Source organism: Toxorhynchites rutilus, chromosome 3 (genome assembly GCF_029784135.1).
Source record: "Toxorhynchites rutilus septentrionalis strain SRP chromosome 3, ASM2978413v1, whole genome shotgun sequence".
Lineage (NCBI taxonomy): Eukaryota > Metazoa > Arthropoda > Insecta > Diptera > Culicidae > Toxorhynchites > Toxorhynchites rutilus.
In genome coordinates this window covers 254078698-254096172 of record NC_073746.1, presented here as the reverse complement: position 1 = coordinate 254096172, position 17475 = coordinate 254078698, and the positions used below count along the sequence as shown (strand labels likewise).

General features: G+C 39.6%; 1 protein-coding gene across 12 annotated transcripts in view; it reads right to left on the bottom strand.

Moving 5' to 3' along the window:
- Nucleotides 1–17475, bottom strand: part of LOC129780236 (ras-specific guanine nucleotide-releasing factor 2-like) — a 536608-nt gene that overhangs the window by 260831 nt on the left and 258302 nt on the right. The window lies entirely within an intron of this gene.

Below are 17475 nucleotides of genomic sequence, written 5' to 3'. Positions count from 1 at the left end.
TTTCCAAAGACAAGCCAATACTCAGTCATGTCCGCCACAGAGCCGATACGGTCCCGACGAGGCCCTTGCAGCCAAAGGGTCCACCAGAGCACAAGTCCAACCGCCAGCCTTGCTTTGGATTGACAATGAATATCCTCATTCAGAGAAATCGAGAAAATTTCCTTTACGAAAATTTCCTAGACCGGCACTTAAAAATCTTTCAATTTAATATCCTTTATATCTGTGGCACGCGCGCGACGCTCAAACTTTTGTAGACTACTTTTATTTTTTTTTTCAACTAATACAACTATAAAAACAACAAAATAAAAATAAAAATAGTCCATCATCACCAGTCCATCATGACAGACATAATAGAGATCAATACTAATTAAAAAAAAGATAATTTAAAAAAATTTTAGATAGTCTACATAATATAATCCGTTCAAAAAACTTCGTCAGGTTACTCAAAAACATTGAAAAACAAACTACCAAAAATTGTCCACATTAATTATCCGTTCGTATAAAACTTCGTCAATAAAAATCTTCGTCATAAAATTAAAAAAAAAATCGTTCGACTGTTAATAAAACACAGTTTTCACGTGTGAAATACAGTGCCTCTTAAATTCTGTAAGTGTTGTTGCGCATTTAATATGTCTTGGCATCGAATTGAAAACATTTATTCCTTTGAAGTACAACGAATTTTGTGAAGCACATGACAAGAAATTAGGTGTTATTAATTCATTCGCGTTTCTAGTGTTATATCTATGGAAATCACTTCCTCTTTCAACTCGATCACACAAATATCGAGGCAGCAAACCGTGAACTACTTTAAAAATGAACACCATAGTTAAATAAACAATTCTTTGCTTCACGGATAACCATTTTAGAGCGTCCAGCATCAAAGATGAGGAAGTGAATCTATTACATTTTAGAATCAACCGCATTATTTTATTCTGCAAACGCTGTAATCTCGATATTTGTGTATCATTGGCTAAAAATAATATGGAAGAACAAAAGTCTAAATGAGGAGAGATGATTGATTTGTATAGCTGTATTTTACTGCACATAGTTAAATCGTTTTTCAATCGGCATAAGATTCCATACTTCTTGGCAATTTTCCTGATGACATTGTCAATGTGAGTATTGAACTTGAGTTTGTCATCAATAATCACGCCAAGATATTTAATCTCCCGAACGCGATCAATGGTCTCATCATCAATTATAATAGAGACGTTTTCATTAGAACGATTTCGCGAGATTACCATAAATTTAGTTTTATTTATATTCAACTTCAATTGCTTATACTTCAACCATCTACTTAAAGAACGCAAATCTCCATTCAAATATAAAACGACCTGATTCAAATCATTAGCTGCAATGAATAACACAGTATCATCTGCAAAAAGGTTAATATCACAAAATCGTAAAACTCGCATGTAAACGTCGCATGTCGTTGATGTACATAATAAATAGAAGGGGCCCTAATACACTTCCCTGAGGTACTCCAAGATTATTCCCTACGGGACTGGAAATTGAATCATTAAAAATAGTCCGTTGAGTTCTGTCATACAAATAACTTTCAAACCATTTATATGCAGTACTCGTAATTCCAAAGCGCTTAATCGTATTCAACAACAAGGGCCTAGAAATTGTCTCGAAAGCGCGTTTCAGATCCAAGAAAACAGCAATGATGGTATCTTTACATTCTAATTTCTCTTTCCATTTTGCTAACACCAAGTTCAATGCGGTTTCACAGGAATGTCCTTCTCGATATCCCGATTGTTCTGGTATCAGCAAAGCGTTGAGATTTAAATATTGCAACAGCTGGCCTTTAACAACTAATTCTAATATTTTCTATAATGTGTGCAACATGTTGATGGGACGAAACTCTTCGGCTTTAATCGTTCCAGCAACCTTTTGAATAGGAACTATGAAAGATTCCTTCCACACCTGAGGCACATGCCCAGTTAATAAAGACTTATTAATAAGGTCCAGCAAGATGTGATCAATGACATGAAAGCAATCTTGAATAACTCTAGCATTGACATTATCCACTCCAGCCGTTTTACCTAAAGAAAAGCAAATAGTTCTAAGTTCATTTAATGTAATTGGGTGAAATCTTTCAAATCTACAATTACTATCAACCGGCTGTCTTATTTCATCAGGTTCATCGACCAATTCAATGGACTGATTGATCAATGAAACACTATTGACGAAATAATCATTAAACTTGGATACTATAGCCTGTTCAGACTGTTCAAGTGTGCCATGAAAAGCTATGGACCGCGGTTTACTATTACTAGGTTTCAATAAAGATTTCAAAATTTTCCATAACTCTTTGCTGTTGTTTTGATGCTGATCAATCTTCCTCTGAATATATTCACAACGAGATTTCTTAATCGATTGTGAATATCTATTGCGCGCGATCGTGTACATATTCCAGTGATTTCCATCATTTGTTCTACGAAATTTGTTGTACCATTTGTCTCTCTCACGTTTAAGGCGCAAAAGATCCAAATTGTACCAGCTGTTCGAGTTTTTCAAAGATACATACTTTTGCGTAACTAGCTGATTTGTACACGTTTTCAAGGTAATAGTAAGAACAGCTGCTGATTCATCTAAATTATCGACCTCGAATGGAAAATCCAGGCTTCTCATCACAAGATTCGAAACAGCATGTTTCGAATATTTCCTCCAACACTTTAATTTAACAAAATCGTCGTTTGGCACGAAATTATCTACAATATTGATAACTAAGGTCTCATGATCGGTTATTTTCAAATTGGTATCAATGACTGTGTTAATAGTTTCAAAATTGGAATAAACATGATCAATTAAAGTTTTACTGTGCCTGGAAATACGCGTGAACTCATTTACTGTTTGTTTCAAATTGAAGAAATCAGATAAGCGCTTCAGATGGTTCGAATTGTAGTCATCACGCCAATTGATATTGAAATCACCAGCTAATATATTTAATTTGCTAGAATCAAGGAACATTTCGAGCCAGTTTTCTAAAATTTCAACAAAACGCTGATCACTTGAGCTGGGGCTATGATACAAAACACCATAATTACCCATCTTCATGCCACGTTCATCTGTAATGCCCAAAAACCAGTTTCCATCAATAACTTCGTTGAGGCGAAGATTGAATTGAACTGATTCTTTGACATAAATAGCAACACCGCCAGTATGTCTAGAATGCGATAAACAAGCAGCTACATTGTATCCCGGAATACTATATTGATCAAATGATTCAATTTCAATAATATGTGTTTCTGATAATAAAACTAAAAGTGGACGCTTTTCCTCAACAATCTGACGTAATGCTACGTAGTTTGTTGACAACCCCGCAATATTCAAATACAGAACATGAAATTGATTCACAATTCTTCTGGAACATGGTTGCTATTTATTGAAATGCAAGCTGCCTTTTTTCAATTCATAAAGTCTTTTGTATACTAAACACTCAGAACTAAATGCGGCATGGTTGACGTCCAAATTCATTTTACGTTCTCTATTCATTTTCAAACAATTAACACATTTCAATACAGTTGACGTGCACTCAGATGTCTTGTGTTTCTGACTACACCTAGAACACGTTTCACAATTTTGTTTGCAATCCGTGCTCTTATGTCCAAATTCTCCGCATTTGAAGCATCTTAACACACTAATCGCGGGAACTACGGAGCACCGATCAAACCCCACATTTATTTTTTTCGCACTCAGTAAATTATTATATGTGTCAACATCTACTTCAATCATAGCGCTATACTTATTGTATGTGAAGCGTGGATTTTCGAAAACTTTCAAAACTTTTACATCCTTTATTGCGATGTTTTCATTTTGACTCTTTAAATAGTCAATGAAAACGGCGGAGGAATGCTGATCGCTCATGCCCACAATTTTTAATCTTGGCACCGATATGGGAACAACAGCATGGTAATTTTCACCCAAATTGCTTTCAATATCATTTTTGACATCATTTATGTTGGCTCCATTTGAACACTCGACAATGATGGAGCCATCTCTACCATTCCTAAAATTCCCAATTTTGTGTGTTTTTGGATCTAGTTTTGTTTTTAAATGCTTACGAGTTTCCTCGCAAGCTTGTTTGGACTCTTTGGGTTTTATTACAATAACCGACTGAGTTTTACGACTATTTTGCTTGATACTATTGCTCTTTATATTATTATCAATAGCATTGTTTGAACGTTTGACTACATCCGCGAAACTTATGTTATTAAGAATGACATCATCATTATCATTATTCTGATATTTACGTTTCTTCCGTTTAGGAATGTTTTGGTGCGATTCAGAAGGAATTGCACCAGGTTCATCGAGCGAATCATTCCTTGCAGCTAAATTATTCTGCGCGGTAAATGTTAAAAATGAACTTGTCATAGAATCCAATCTCTCACATATCAATTTTTCAAGAGACTCACATATATTTTGTCTCAAATCTTTCATACCGCACTTTAGCGCGCTGTCTAGCTGAGCCGTAATGTGATCTCGCATGTCCGTAAGCGAGTCAGAGAGTGAAGAGTTTCATCACCTCCTTCTCTACCTTTCGCACACCCGAGATAAGATCACTTTGCTCACCACAACCCTGGTCTGATAGACAGTCATTACATTTGAAAAAAACATTTACGTTCTCCGTGATAAGCTTTGCTGTCGGCCTGCTCAGAAGTGTGCATTTGTAGTGGAACACTCCGCTACACTTACCGATACAGCAAACCGGCAGATCGCTTACCACTATCCCCAGTTTACACACCGAACATTCCATAGCCAACACAGATTAAAGCGGGACGCTATACAACCATACAGAGAAGAGAAATAAAGAAAGAATAAACCGCCACGGCTGCTATACAAGAAAAACAGCACGCCGGGGCCGGCTGAAAAAGGCAAAATTAAACAAGAATCGGTTGTTGTAGGCAACCGTTCTCCTACTTATCCTGATTTCTCAACAAAAAGGGCACGCGAACGAAGACTTCTTTCGCTGCACAGGGCAATATTTCACACTAAATATTCATAAACTATCACAGCACAAAACACAATACTATGTCCACCATGATAATTCTGTGTGTTTCACAATGAAACAACGAAAATCGTGATTTTGGGTAGCCATCACCTCACGTACAAAGTTTCAATAGAATCAGATAGGGTCCGAGATCGAAATTCTCGCTCGGCTGCGCGATAAATATTCATTCAATCAATCTAGTTTTCGATGAACCCTATATTGTTGATATTTTCGTCTCTTCCTTTTCACCGAAAATTCTTTTTCAGAGAGAAAGAGATGTGGAAAATCTCTATATCGGAAGTTCGACGAGAATGCTTTTCGTCTCTCTTTGGTTCTGAAAATATGGAGCGAAAAATCAGAGCTAAATTTAGCAACGTTAGTCTGTTAGGACAGCGTCCAAACGATCTGTATTTGGACAGTGTCTAAATTGTACAAATATTAATCCATCTCATGTTCACTCAACGATGAAACCCAATATTGCCGCATGTTTTCATGCAATGTTTTCAGCTGTACTGAAGAAGTGAAAAAACATTATCGGCATCAAGGATTCACTGAAAACGAAACCATTTTTCAGCAATCATAACTCGACGAAAAATAAAAATCGGCATTGGATTTCTCGCGAGAATCGAAGTGAGCGTATAACATCCTCTCGCCTCCTATATTCTCGACTATTTTTCCCTGTGGGTGAAAACGGATGTTTTGACGTAGGACTACGTCTTTCATTTCTATACCGGGGTGTAAAATCAAAGTTTCGAAAACGAAAGCGTTACGCCGGAGACCGAGATTTTGAGCGTTAATAGCTCCTAAACAACCGAACGAAATGGTATGATGAACACTTCATTCGAAAGATAAAATATCTACGCGTTATATACTTGTTCCTTTTTCATCCAAAAACTTGTTTCAATAGCCTTAAAATTGCTTTCAAAACAGGCTATTGAAATCACCAATCGGTATATAAGCGAGCACCGTTCGGAAATCCACTCATTAGTTGCGTGGACACCGACTGCACAACATCGTTGCTGGACGGCGAGGGATCGAGTGCCTTTCTCAAGGCAATGAGGGTGGAGGTGTAGTGCTGGAGTAGGGTAAAGTTTTCCAAGGCCCTTTCTCAAGGCTGAAGACGAATGAACTGAAAAAGTTTGAAGTCTCTATAATACAAAACTTAACCTAACCCGTAAATCCACCCAGTTTTAATTGAACAACGATTGGAGTATGTTGTCGCTGTTGTAGTGTAGCTAACTTCGTTTATCATGAAAGCGCTGATGAACGGTGTCACCAAGAGCCTGTTTGTGCACCTTAGGCCAGAAGGGAATCCATCAGTAGGAGAGCGATGCCACAAACGGTTCCGCTTACGACATCGGAGCAGCCATCATACACATACATACACACGCGGAACTATTTTCGTTTGGTTGCCATCCAGCATCGTGAAGATTCCGGAAAGATGTCATCGTTGTTGAAACATAATCTACCAGTTCCCCTTGGAATTGAAAAATACATTCATGCGAAAGAGTTTATTTTAATGTTTTCTAACCATATAACACAGTAACCAAATACATTTGATTTTGTGATTTTTCAATCAAGTGAAATTAGCAGGAAGGCTTCTGAAGATTAATCTTTTCCACCAGTAGGATATTTTCGTATTCAATATTGGATGCGCGCGCAACAGAAAATGTTTCGCATCGCGAAAATCATAATTTTCAATCGATTATTGCTCAGTCGCTGAAAGTTTCAAACTCAGAGAGTTCATTCGCCTCTAGTTTGCCCTCCAAATTGCCATCGTAAACCTCACCTTCTCTTGATTCAATTACGTACAAAAAGCATACTTAAGCGATACTCTGGTGTTGAAATGCATTCATTTTTCGTGAGGATTTCGACAAGGCAACATCGTTACTGAACGAGTTGAACGGCGAGGGATCGAGGGATTAATTACCTGGCCTGACTTGACCTGAAACTCATTCAGTTTGTTTGGAACTGTGAGGGAGCGCAGAAAAGCCGATCCATCAGGAGGAGAAGAGAAGGCGACCAAGAGAGTGTCAGCATCGAAAAACATCGGAGCCATCACACACACACATACACGCGCGGAACTATTTTCGTTTGGTTGCCATCCAGCATCGAGAAGATTCCGGAAAGATGTAATCATTGCTGAAAAGTAATCTGCCAGTTCCCTTGGAATTGAAAATTACATTCAAGCGAAAGAGTTTATTATGTTTTCTATCCATATAATACTGCGACCAAATACATTTGGTTTTGTGATTTTTCAATCAATTGCGATCAACGTAAGACCACGTCTTTCGGCAATTTATCAGAGATGCAATGAATCTTAAGAAGGAATTCCCGCTCTACGCGCACTGGCAAACGATGTTTACTCAACAATTTCTCAAACGAGAAATGGAATTGTTAGAAAGGATGAGCGAACGCAAAAATTATGTAGACTGATTTGATGCAACAGTATTTTGTCTATTGGAAATGGAATACAAATCGTATCACAATACAAGCAAAGTGTATTATGTATTATACAACTTTCGTGTGATTGCTTCTTTTGCTGAATATCGTGCCTTCAACGTACCGCTCTCGTTTTCGAAGTCCCCCAAATGTTCATTTATTTATTCATTCAGAAGCAACTAAAAACAAATGATCACTAAACCAACGATAGTCCTACGTCACCCTTGCGGTTATAACACAGATATAACCCACTTCCTGTTTTTCGTCTCAAATCGGCGAGCATTTCGATCTCTGTTCTAAATACTGATTAGGATTTGGCACCAGTAGTTCTAATTTTTGGATTTCCAACGCTCTTGAAGCGAAAAGAATGAAGGCAGAGATCCCAACGTTCGATTCGCGAATACGCCTCCAGTCTTCGGTCTTTAGAGACTTCGGATTGGTCACTAATCTCGCTACCCATTGGGAATTATGTCCTGTTCAGGCGATTGTAAAGGGTGTGTCACATCAAATTGCATCACGGAAAAAAACGCTGTAGAAATTTAATTTTTTTTTTTAGGAATTATATCTTCAGCTTTCGCTTATAATCAGATAAGAGTGTATAGATCACGTTGGCCATGCTTCACTGTTAATTTTTCGTAAATTTGGAAAAATGTCGTCGAACGAAAAAGAGCGTCGTGAATTAATCCTGCGCACTCATTTCAAGAATCCGGAGTTGTCACATCCGGACATCGGTAAGATGCTGGGAATCGTCCAACGGTCAGCAGAGTACTAAAACGATACTTCGAGAACCTAACCATCGACCGGAAGGTGAAGAACGGCAAAAATGAATGCTCCGTCAGTGAAAAAAATCACAAGCGCGTAGTTAAGCAGTTTAGACGTGATCCGAGAAGTTCGGTCCGGGATGTCGCCAATAAGCTGAATTTGTCAAGTTCATTCGTCCAGCGGACCAAGCAGCGGGAGGGCCTGCGTACATACAAGGTTCAGAAGGCTCCTAACCGCGACGAAAGGCAAAACATGGTGGGGAAGACGCGAGCCCGGAAGCTGTACACCGAAATGCTGACGAAGCCGCATTGCCTGGTAATGGACGACGAAACCTACGTCAAAGCGGACTTTCGTCAGCTGCCGGGCCTGTTGTTCTTCTCCGCAGAGGACAAATTCAGCGTTCCGGAGGAGATTCGCAAGCAGAAACTATCCAAGTTTGCCAAAAAGTACATGGTGCGGCAAGCGATCTGCTCTTGCGGAAAGCGGAGCGCCCCCTTCGTGATGACCGGCACGGTAAACGGGCAGGTTTACCTTAAGGAGTGCCTACAGAAGCGCTTACTACCACTATTGAAGCAGCACGAGGGCCCGACCATCTTCTGGCCGGATCTCGCTTCGTGCCACTATTCAAAGGACGTGTTGGAGTGGTACGAAGCCAACGGGGTCACCTTCGTGCCAAAGGAAATGAACCCGCCCAACGCGCCGGAGCTTCGCCCAATAGAGAAATATTGGGCGATTATGAAGCAGGTCCTCCGGAAGAACCCAAAAGTTGTCAAATCGGAGGCGGACTTCAAGAGAAAATGGATTTCTGTTCAAAAAAAACTACAACCTGACGTTGTACAGAACCTTATGGACGGGGTAAAGAGGAAGGTGCGAGCATACGGGCTTGGGCTCGAAGTATGAATAAAAAGAAAATGCCAAAAGTTGTTTAATAGTTTTTATTTTACTGTCTAAAATTTTCAAAAGGATCGGTCTACTGGGCGAATTTCTACAGCGTTTTTTCCGTGATGCAATTTGATGTGACACACCCTTTATTTCACTTTCCGTTGTCTCATGGAGGAAACTGGTAATGTGGCACTGTGTCTGAGAAACTGGCTTGATCGTGACTGTGACAATTGAGACGTTGTTGAAAATCTCGAACAATGTTTTATATTGTATTCATGTTATTCATTCAATCAACCCTTTGAATACGGCGGAGTGCGATAGCGCTCCTCTTCTCATATGCCAAAAGACCGGGGGAAGCGCGATAGTGTTAACCCTTTCATTACGGCAGTGTGCTCCGCCGAAGTGCTACCCCTGTACGGAGCACTGCGCCGAAAAGTATGCACATCGCGCTGGTGTGATCGAAGAGCAGTATGAATTTCATGTCGTCTAAAACGGCGTTCGTACACACTGCTCGTCGCGCGGATGTCGTCTATAGACGACGCCCGTAACGGAAGGGTTAATATATTTGACTTGGCACCTCTTAACGTAGGATTTCGACTTTCGAGGAGATTTTTAAAAGAGGACTTCACCCGCTTTATGCAGCAAACGATAATTGTGAATACAATTGTGTAAATATAATATTCTCATTATTAAAAAAAACATAAAGTATATATAGGAAGTTAATGTTATTAAATTTTATAAACCCCACTTTTTATGTGTTTTTTTTCATTAATACAACTTCTGTGACCTAATCAGTTATCTGCGTTCTTTAGTATTTTTATAAATATCCGCACTCAAACGGTTAACTATTGATATAATAGCGTTAGTTGAGTCGTGGCGTGCAACACTCTAAAATGAAACAATACTACAAATGATCGATTCAATCTCGATAGACTTTATTGGAACAACATTCTGCAGCGAACCCAAACACGTATTGAATTTTGAATGTATTCACGAACAATGTTTGGGTCTAGAAATATATCGATCAACACAAGCACTAATTAACAATAAATCGCACAACAAATCGCGCTTGCGAAGAACGCGACGTCACCGGCAGTAATTGCCTACACAGCAGCTATGTTGCTGGTATTATGCTCACATGGTGCCAGCGCGAATGGCAGAAGGTGTCGCTCGATGATTTATCCGCCGAAATAGCTGGTTTATTTTATCACTATAGCACATAACACCCCAGTGGAGGACCCAATTCATATATCAACTTGCACCATTACACTCACCGAGTCGTAAAACAAAATCTCGCCTCGTAAGCTTTCAGCGCCGCGTCCCATGCTATGAAGCGTGGGAGAAAGATCTATGAAGCCTATGATGTAAGAGGCGGATGTGTTCTTTCAGTTTTGAACAAAACGTTGCCTGCCAACTCTGATATTGTTATATGAGTTGGTACGGATGTGGCCCAGCACCGTAGCAATTCCTCGATTCTAAATCCATCTCAGACCCATATGGCGCGCTCTCTCTCCCTATACGCCAACAGCCCTGCGCCCATAAATAGTGCTGCCAAATGAGCATAGCGACGTAAAATGGGCCATAAAATGTACTCTTACATAAATAACCTGTGAAATATTTGTATGAAATCATTGTTCAAGAATTAAACGTGTAGAACACGTTGAATTCAGATTAAATTTTTCCTCTTCATTTCCAGCGGCAATTTACATATTTTCCCATTCCCCATTATTCCGGGTACGCGTGTCGTCGTCCCGCGCCGATTCCGCTAGCGTTACACTTGCCATTGTGAGCCCATAAAGTCATGCTAAAGTATCACGTGACTCTCAGCCCGACTTATCTCGGGCGAGAAAACGGGGAACACTATTCCACGACTACATTCCTCTTGATTTGCAAACCGTAGCCCCGGAGAGTGGGGGTTCTGTTTGTCGCTGTTGGGTAAACGCTCCTGTCTGGAATTTTGACCAGAAGTTATAGCAGTTCGCCCCTTTTTCGTCCCACCGTTGCTGCTGAAGCATTTCACCCGAGCCAGATGGCTTCTGGGTTGTAATCAACGCTGCAACACCGACAGGAGTTCGATGCTCAAAAGGACTCCCAATTCCGGGAGGACCAACGGACCGTGTATTCATTTTGTGTTGCAATTCCAGTCATCTACAATCCTAATCTTCTGTAACCACTTCCCACAAAACCATAGGTTATCTTGTAAACAGTAGGACCGAAAATACAAAATGAGACTGCAATGGACTAGGAAACACCGAAAATACAGGTATGTGACTGATGAATAGTGTGGTAAGCACCATTGAAGGAAAAGTATTGTCATCGTAAGTCTAAACAAAAGATTTTTAGATTCTTGAAAATATTAATTTTGTGTAAAATCAAACAGATGAAAAGGAGGTGAAAGAAGAAGAAGAAGAAGAAGAAGTATGTGACCAATTTTGTTACATAAATGACATGTATATGTGACATTTTCAGTAAAAAAAATCAAATACATTATTTTTATAGGCAATCATTGTGATAACGTCGATTGAACAATATGCGTTCAACTTGCATGTCGAAATCAAATCTGAGTGCCTGTAGTGGGATTGGGCGATCTTTATAAAAAGATCGATCTTATCGAATCGATTTTCCAAACGGCGTGAGGGATCGATCCGCCGATTAAATCGGCGATCTTTGATGAATCAATCTTTGCCGATTCGATTTTTTGAAAAATTAAAAGTTTTTTTTCGATTTATCTGCTTATTCTGTATGAAAGTTATCGTTTTTTGAACAGGGAATACAAATTTCATATTTCCATTCAAATATCAAAAGAAATTTGTTGTCGTTTCACAGTCTGAGCCACAGCCACAGGGCATTCATCTTGTGCCGTCAGGAAGACGTTTTATTTGATAAATTAATTGAATAAGTATTATTAGAAATTCAACAACCGCCCAGAACTCAACTGACAATGATCCCATAGAAGCCAATCGTGCCATGCATCTGTCATTTAGTCGAAGGCGATTCTTGATTCTGGCGCCAGTTCATCCCAAAATGAACCAAAACACGTGTAAGAAAAGCAGTTGTCAAAAATTAACTGAACGTTCAAAATAGCCGTACTTGTCAGCATCAGTGAGAGACATGAGTACCAACATAATGCCACAAAAAAAATCTAGAATCTAATATACGTAACCCGCGTAAATTCGAAAGTCGCGATACTTTTTGAACAGACCTCGTAAATTGGATCACTCGTACGTATTGTTGCTTTTATGCTTTGTCAAATACAATTATACAGGGTATTCAATAAGTTCGAATACACTTTTAAAAAGGTGTTAAAAAAGTTGATGGGTCTGAGCCTGTCATTGTGTGTAGTAATTGCATTTAAATTTAGTTTTTCATTGTTCAAAATCTGTATTTTTTCTCTCTTTTGATACATCAAATGGATGCCCTGGAAAACCGTTTCCTGTATGTACTTGTATCCTTTAAATGGTTTAGACGACATAACATGGTAGACCACATTCGGTACCACATTCTGTTCAAAAATGTACACAAAAATACCATAAAAGCCATTAAAGGGTGTGTCACATCAAATTGCATCACGGAAAAAACGCTGTAGAAATTTAATTTTTTAGGAATTATATCTTCAGTTTTGGCTTATAATCAGATAATAGTGTACAGATCACGTTGGCCATGCTTCACTGTCAATTTTTTTGTAAATTTGGAAAAATGTCGTCGAACGAAAAAGAGCGTCGTGAATTAATCCTGTGCACTCATTTCGAGAATCCGGAGTTGTCACATCCGGACATCGGTAAGATGCTGGGAATCGTCCAATCCACGGTCAGCAGAGTACTAAAACGATACTTCAAGAACCTAACCATCGACCGGAAGGTGAAGAACGGCAAAAATGGATGCTCCGTCAGTGAAAAAGATCACAAGCGCGTAGTTAAGCAGTTTAGAAGTGATCCGAGAAGTTCGGTCCGGGATGTCGCCAATAAGCTGAATTTGTCAAATTCATTCTTCCGGCGGACCAAGCAGCGGGAGGGCCTGCGTACATACAAGGTTCAGAAGGCTCTTAACCGCGACGAAAGGCAAAACATGGTGGGGAAGACGCGATCCCGGAAGCTCTACACTGAAATGCTGACGAAGCCGCATTGCCTGGTAATGGACGACGAAACCTACGTCAAAGCGGACTTTCGTCAGCTGCCGGGCCTGTTGTTCTTCTCCGCAGAGGACAAATTCAGCGTTCCGGAGGAGATTCGCAAGCAGAAACTATCCAAGTTTGCCAAAAAATACATGGTGTGGCAAGCGATCTGCTCTTGCGGAAAGCAGAGCGCCCCCTTCGTGATGACCGGCACGGTAAACGGGCAGGTTTACCTTAAGGAGTGCCTACAGAAGCGCTTACTACCACTATTGAAGCAGCACGAGGGCCCGACCATCTTCTGGCCGGATCTCGCTTCGTGCCACTATTCAAAGGACGTGTTGGAGTGGTACGAAGCCAACGGGGTCACCTTCGTGCCAAAGGAAATGAACCCGCCCAACGCGCCGGAGCTTCGCCCAATAGAGAAATATTGGGCGATTATGAAGCAGGCCCTCCGGAAGAACCCAAAATTTGTCAAATCGGAGGCGGACTTCAAGAGAAAATGGATTTCTGTTAAAAAAAACTACAACCTGACGTTGTACAGAACCTTATGGACGGGGTTAAGAGGAAGGTGCGAGCATACGGGCTTGGGCTCGAAGTATGAATAAAAAGAAAATGCCAAAAGTTGTTTAATAATTTTTATTTTACTGTCTAAAATTTTCAAAAGGATCGGTCTACTGGGCGAATTTCTACAGCGTTTTTTCCGTGATGCAATTTCACACCCTTTATGTGTATGATGGCTGCTCCGATGTCGCAAGCGGAACCGTTTGTGGCATCGCTCTCCTACTGATGGATTCCCTTCTGGCCTAAGGTGCACAAACAGGCTCTTGGTGACACCGTTCATCAGCGCTTTCATGATAAACGAAGTTAGCTTCACTACAACAGCGACAACATGCTCCAATCGTTGTTCAATTATAACTGGGTGGATTTAGGTTAGTTTAGGTTTTGTATTATAGAGACTTAAAACTTTTTCAGTTCATTCGTCTTCAGCCTTGAGAAAGGGCCTTGGAAAACTTTACCCTACTCCAGCACTACACCTCCGCCCTCATTGCCTTGAGAAAGGCACTCGATCCCTCGCCGTCCAGCAACGATGTTGTGCAATTGCCTGTTTTGAAAGCAATTTTAAGGCTATTGAAACAAGTTTTTGGATGAAAAAGGAACAAGTATATAACCCGTAGATATTTTATCTTTCGAATGAAGTGTTCATCATACCATTTCGTTCGGTTGTTTAGGAGCTATTAACGCTCAAAATCTCGGTCTCCGGCGTAACGCTTTCGTTTTCGAAACTTTGATTTTACACCCCGGTATAGAAATGAAAGACGTAGTCCTACTTCAAAAAACCCATTATTTTGAATATCGATAAAATCACAAAAATAATCGAAGTTGAACGGCATGGTAGTAATCGTAGCATAGGGGTTATAGATCGACCATAATTTTTAAACAAGTTGCTGGGTTCAACAATAACTGTTATTTGGGTGCCACACCATTTAACTTCCAAAAATATGATGTATCGAATTTCCATCTGCGAAACCTTAGCCAAACGGAATGAAATCGACCCATTTCTTAAATGGATGAAAAATGGGTCACATACAGCAATATTGTGTGAAAACGATCGTGGCCAAAGCGTGGCGAAGCAGCACAAACGGTTGCCAAACCAGGACTAACGGCCAGGAAGGTTCTACTGTGAATTTGATGGAACTTGGAAGGAATCATTTATAGTGAGTTACTTCCGTATGACCAAACACTAAATTTAGATCTCTACTGTCAACAGCTGCACCGTTTGAAGCTAGCCAACAGTTCTGACCTGGCACCAAGCGATTATCACAATTTCTGGCATTGCAAAAATTCTTGAGCGATAAGAAATTGAGAACGGAAGATTTTTTTTTCTGAATTATAGTGAGAATTGACCTCGCGACCTTTAGCGTGAGAGGTACAGATGGTACCACTACGCCAGACCGATAGCAAGAGGTTTTCGCCAATAAAAACCAAGACAACTGTGAGAGAGACATCGTAAAGCTACCTTCAAAATGATAACAAATTATACAACAAAACGGTGCTTATTTCACCTAAATCTGAAATGAAATAAAGTTTTGAATTACACGCAAACATTATGGATCTCTTTTTTACATGTGTCAGTAATAAAAAAGATCGTCGCGATGTCTACATATTTTTATCTCTAATAATAAAAAAAACGTTTGGCAGATACTAAATGCAGTGCGCATTGACAAAAACGCAAACTTGTATATTGTTCCCGCGAGGACAGGAATGAAAAGGATCTAATAACGTACATCGGAGCATAAACGCTAAAAATATTATTCTATATTTTAGTTGCTTCGCGAAATTCCACTACAGTAACCGATCATGCGGTTCTCAGAATAAATCGCACCAGAAAACAACTTCAACAGAAATAACCGCTCAGAAAAAGTGTAGTATGCTAGAAATATTGCGACGCGGGAAAAACATCATGGGTATAAGACGGTCTGTGATACCGTGCGCGAATATACGATTGATTTAGCACGCTAAATGTCCAAACCAAAATACCTATAACTAACCGGGAAAACTTATACCTTGCTAAAATGCGTTAATTGGAAAATCCGCGTAAAAAAACCAGGTCACCTAAAATCTACGTAAGCCTCGTAATAAAGTGCGGCACTATGTTCCGTCATAAGCGCTAAGTTTCGTCGCAAGCACTGATTACCGTCATATGCTCTGAGGGAGCATGAAGAACAAATATGAGCTGAGAGAGAGATGTGATATTGCGTTAATTGGAAAATCCGCGTAAAAAACCTCGTAAAAAACCGCGTAAAAAAACTGAGTGTACGCTTTTTCTCTGTGAGGCTTTATACTCAGTATGCTTTTCCCCCCCACAATGTTTCTAGCCTACTACACTTTTTCTGAGCGGTTGTTTCTGTTAGAGTTGTTTTCTGCTGTGATTTATTCTGGTCACGCGATATTGCATAGGGAAACGTTTAGTATGAGTGTAAGTATAACACTATCTGGTAGCAGTTTTGCTGGAAATAGCTTCAATGTTCAAACATATTATTTCAATCTACAATTATCAATATCAATCACCTCAAATGGTTGTTCGCGCATCATTCGAAAACAGATAGACTGAAGCTGTCTGTTTTTTAGTATTGTTATTCCAATTGAAAGTTGCGATGAAGCATTTAGTTTTGAGATTTAAGTTTTAAAGAAATATTGGTATTTAGTAATATACTTTGCGCAGCGGCCAGTTCATGAACATTGGTTTTAGGACATTTTCTTCAAAAGAGATTAAATGCATGTCTCTTGTAAAATTAACGTAGTATTTCGCTCGGTAAAGTTTTCGCTCGGTAAAGTTTTCACCTCTATTGAATTACAATAATATTACAGACGGCTAGCCATAAAATGCATCTCGCACGTGTTTCAGTTAAGTTCAACTGTCACAGCTCGTAATGCAGTATGAAAGTATTGGAGCTACTTGGAGCAAGGTATGAAGTCACAAATTTCGAATTTCTTCCGAACCGAAAGCGGAAAATATATGTGGCGATGAAAATTTATTGCAGAGACACCTGAAGGTGACTTTAACCATAAGTAAATTGGCTCTCCATTGCCGGATTTTAATTCCCTCTATTGAGGTAGTATTTTACCAGTGTTCTGTGTTTGATTTTGAAATGTATATCTAAGGTCCAGGGCTGAGTAATAAATATTCATTTCAAGATAACTGAGACATAATATGTTGGGAAATATTCAGCGTGAGATCATTGCTTTCTACCACTTACAAAAATAGGGCACTATTCTCTTGATCCTGACTCCCGAGACATTATCACCAAGTAAGTGCCACAAGTTGAATGTGATTTGAATAAATTTACGTGCTTACAAAAAAAAACGGAAAATGCACTTTTCATTCGAACCAATTCGTTGCTCCGATGTAGCAGAAACAGCAAGATAATGCACATATTTTCCGGAAGGAAAGCCGGCAATGAACATCCCCTTCAAATTAGGGTGAAATTCGCGCGCACAATGAACGCCTTTGAATGGATAGCACCAAAGTTCTTGAAACTTTGTCGATAAATTTACGCTCACTGTTCACACGGGACTGGCATTTTCTTGCTGCGGTTCTTTATTTCACTTTATCGCTTGTTCGAAGGACATTCGTTAGTATCCTTGGAGCTTTCTGGATGTAGATTATTGTAATAGGTTTTAAACTCTCCTGTGGCACTCCGGTGCAGTCATTGAGAGCAAAAGTTTATACTGATGATATGTTTTTTGTTGTCCGTTTTCGTAAAAAGAATAAATAATACAG